Source organism: Schistocerca cancellata, chromosome 3 (assembly GCF_023864275.1).
Source record: "Schistocerca cancellata isolate TAMUIC-IGC-003103 chromosome 3, iqSchCanc2.1, whole genome shotgun sequence".
Taxonomy (NCBI): Eukaryota; Metazoa; Arthropoda; class Insecta; order Orthoptera; family Acrididae; genus Schistocerca; species Schistocerca cancellata.
Genome location: NC_064628.1, coordinates 556,969,316 through 556,974,057, shown reverse-complemented (window position 1 = coordinate 556,974,057; position 4,742 = coordinate 556,969,316).

The window sequence follows — 4,742 nt, the reverse complement described above, 5'->3', positions numbered from 1 at the left end:
GCACCGGAACCCCTCGAATGTGGCTCCAAAAGCAAGCCAGGCGAACTGGGATACTAGAACCACTAATCAGTGACGCAAGTGTCCATAACAGGGCAACGTGGTGCCAAAGCCATAAAACTTGGACTGTAGAGCAATGGAAGAAAGTTATTTGGTCAGATGAGTCGTGTCTCAAACTGTGTCCGAGTTTACATCCCAAGAGTGAAAAATAGCAAGAGGTTTGGTGGTGATTTGGGCAGCTGTATAAGGATACTCCAGAGCCCCGTGATTACTCTGCAGGGTAGAATTACTGCCAAGGGCGATATGACCTTTCTGACAGATTTAGGTCCGTCTCACAGTACAATGTTTGTTCCCTAATGGTGACGCTGTAGTATTTGAAGAGGACCAGACCCCTGTTTATACAGCTCACATCGTGCCGGACTGGTTTTGCGAGCACTAGTATGAATTGTCCCCTGCCCACCACAGTCACGAATCTCAGTATTACTGAGCTGTTGTGATCTTCCTTGGAGAGAAGGATGCATGGTCGCCATCCACCTCCATCGCCATTACTTGAACTTGCCACTATTTTGCAGGAAGAATGGTATAAGATTCTTCTGAAAATCATATAGAACCTATATTTATCCATTCTGAGATGATTGGAAAATGTTTTGAATGCCACCGTATAAGGCATGCTAATACGTTGTGTTTTTGGTGTTTCCATAGTACTGTCCACCCCCTGTGCTTGAACTTCTTAGCATGTCTTATGTCTATGTGGTAGCATTGAAATGCTTGAGAACAATGGTCGACATTCTATAAATTGTTTATGCCATCGGATTCCCTCTGACTGAATGAATAGACGACGTCGGCACGTAAAAGTCATCTGACCTCCGCAATTTGTTTCTCACAACAGACGAAAGCACAAAACAAAATAGTGGGCCGAGCGCAAGATGCCATGCACTGGAAGTACTAATTACTGTGTCAAGAGAAGCAGTCGTCCGGAGGGCGAAAGGAGAGCAGAAGCTATCAACACCATTCAGAAAATAGCAGCATGATGGTAGTAAAACAACGATGGAATACATGCGACTGGATGTTTTGGAAACTTACAGATCCAGTATGTGCTAGGTGTCCTGTTAGTTGATTAACTGATGGTGACCCCCTGGCACACCGTATTCATACTTTCTTGGGTACCGCTATTAGGGAATTTTAAGTGAAGTGAATACCCACTATACACTGAAGTGCCAAAGAAATTGGTACACCTGCCTAATATTGTGTAGGCCTCCCGCGAGCACACAGGACTGCCGCAACACGACATGGCATGGACTTGACTAATGTCTGAAGTAGTGCTGGACAGAATTGACACCATGAATCCTGCAGGCCTGTCCATAAATCCGTAAGAGTACGAGGTGGTCGAGATCTCTTCTGAACAGCGTGTTGCAAGGCAACCAAAATATGCTCAAAAATGTAGCCAGCGGAAGTGTTTAAACTCAGAGGAGTGTTCCTGGACCCATTCTGCAGCAATTCGGAACGTGGGGGGTATCGCATTGTCCTGCAGGAATTGCCCAAGTCCGTCGGAATGTACCATGGACATGCAGGCATGCAAGTGATCAGAGAGGATGGTTACGTATTTGTCACCTGTCGAGAGTCGTATCAGGAATTCCATATCACTCCAACTGCACATGTCCCACGCCATTACAGAGCCTCCACCAACTTGAGCAGTCCCCTGGTGACATGCAGGTTCCATGGATTCATGAGGTTATCTCCATACTCCTATACATCCATCCGCTCGATACAATTTCAAACGAGACTCGTTCGACCAGGCAACATGTTTCCAGTCATCAAAGGTCCAATGTCGGTATTTACAGGCCCAGGCGAGACGTAAAACTTAGTGTTGTGCAGTCATCAAGGGTACACGAGTGGGTCTTCGGCTCTGAAAGCCCATATCGATGATGTTTCGTTGAATGGTTTGCATGCTGACATGTGTTGATGGCCTGGTCCCGTTCTTGCAGGATCTTTTCCTGGCCGCAGCGATGTCGGAGATTTGATGTTTTACCGGATTTCTGATATTCACAGTACATTCGTGAAATGGTCTCACGGGAAAATACCCACTTCATCGCTGCCTCAGAGATGTTGTGTTCCATCGCTCGTGCGCCAACTGTAAAACCACGTTCAAACTCACTTAAATCGTCTCGAAAACCCAAACACCGACTTTTGATATACAAAAAACAGACGTGCGTAAAATTTAATTCCAAGCAAAAGGGTTAATAACCTTAAATTAACTTAACCCATAACGGTTAAAACCTGAAGTTACTCTACTTACGACTTAAAAGTTACACAACGTCTAGCCATAGTTGCAATAATAAATACAAGTTTTCATTGTGTAACTCACCTTTTCCTTGGAATTCAGTGAGGAGGTTGCGTCTGCTTTTCCATGGCAGAGAGCTCTGAAGTCAGTAACCACGGACGTCAAATAAAGTCTCAAATCATTCTTAGCACAAAGTCTGTGTCTGTATTTATTTTTGAAATAGGCATATGAAGACAACTACTTTTCGCACAAATGTGTAGATGAAAAGTGTAAAAAGCCGATATGGCTTTATTCTCTAACACTGGGCTAAACTTAACCAAAAACTAATTAATGGCAAAGTTTTATAACTTCGCTGTGAATGAAGATCTATGGATATTTCAAGGAGCTGTTCTTTTTAATTGTGCTTCATGCAAATTCTAAAACTGTGGACTCTTCGTAAGGATTGCGAATCGAGTTGTTATTGGACATAGCAGAGAAATATTCTCTGAAGGTTTTTCCAAGTTTTCCATCAAAAGTTTTTTGACCATTTTCTTGAAATTTTCATCCTAAGAAAGATGATTTTCCATCAGGATGTCGTGAAGGGTATCAAAGCACTTGATTTGAAATGAAAAATGAATGATTCGATACAGTTTTGCAGAATATAAACTTTTATAGTTGACCCCTGTAGAGTTAAGTTTAAACTGTTAATTTTTGAGAAACTTTCTGCCAAATAAGCTAAAGTCTGAAGGTAGATTTCATCTTCCATGCATTTTGCTTTGTGAAAGGTATGGCTGGTGAGAAAAACGTAAACTTAGTCTTTAAGATCATACGCTCTGGAAATAGTTCGATCTCGAGATAGCCACCTAACTTTAGTGTGAGACAATAAACACTCACAAAGCACTGCAAAGATGTGGAGTTTGTAGGGTGAGCCTTAATAAAATTAATTATTTTCACTGCGACGTCACAGATTTCGATCCATCGGATACGCATTCAGAAACAAGAGCCTGCCTATGAATGCAACAATGTGTGTAAGAAACGTTAGGTGCTACCAATTTCACTATGAGAACAAATGCCTACATAGCGAGTCCAGGCTATTGAATTTTCGCGAAGTATTCGTCGGTTAACTTAAATATAGCTGCTCCTGCAATTCCGCTTTTTATTTAAGGGCCTATAGAGTAGTAGTTCCCCTTCTACAGATTCCCCAGTAATACGGACGAAAAGTAACAAGACGGCTAAATCGACATAATTAGTCGATTCGTCAGGTTGAATCGCAAACGTAGGACTGGCACGAACTTCATTAATCAAGAATCAAGAATTTTATTCACCGTAGATCATTTTACAATGATATTGGCTTCGTCATACAAGATGTACTAGTACATACAGAATAATAAAATAAACTTCTATCAATACATTATAGAATACATTTGAAGCATGGCAGTGTACCAAATTACAAAGGATAGCTTTTAAAAGTTAACGCAACAAGCTATCTTATAATCTAATATAATATGGTATTTTATTGTTTGTAGTATAAACTTTGTAATTACACACGGTTAACCACAGCACAAAATAATATGTTTAACTACAGACAACTTTTAAATGCTTATATTCTCCTCAGGCATCTCAAAGAATTCTTTAATGTCATGGATTCTTTAATGTCATGGATGATCTGACAGCCAGCTGTACCACTTAATTTTAAAAGAATTTGTATCCATAGACTGATCATGAACTGGCAGTTTATTGAGCATTTTGAGTGGGTTAACTTTGTGGGAATTTCCTGTTCTCGCTAATCTGTGGCGCGGTATGTCTAAATTACCGTTAGCCCTGGTGTTGTGTTCGTGTATTTCCCTTCTGGCAATAAATTCTGAAATATTATTTTTAATATAAAGTACAGACACATAGATGTATAGATTATAATTGTAAGTTTTCTGAGCCTGGAAAAAATAGGACGACAGTGCTCCCTATGACCTCTTTTACATATTATACGTATGACTTTTTTTTTTTTTTTTAATTTCAATACGTTTATGATGTGAGGGGACTGCCCCCATATAAGCAGACCATATGAAATATGTGACTGGAATAGCCCAAAGTATGTCACCCTGAGGTACTCCAAGCTCACCACCTCCCTTAGTTTCAAGAGAAGGTATGCCACCCGAGATATTTTTTCACATACATGATTGACATGTTCCTCCCAACATAGTTTTGAGTCAATGTGAATACCTAAGAGTTTTACCGACTTATTGCCTACTTCATTTGATGTTCCCATTAAAAGTTGTTGTGTTTTGTAAGGGTTGCATAGGAGCTTATTGGCTGCAAACTAGTCCAGGGCCTTATCTAGTGTTTCTTTTGTTAGGTTATTCAGATCTGACATGTTCTGATGTGTGGTAAGTATTGTTGTATCGTCAGCATAACACACAACAGGGTGAGCTATATTTTTAGGCAAATCATTAATAGTGACAATGAAGAAGAAGGGTCCAAGGATAGACCC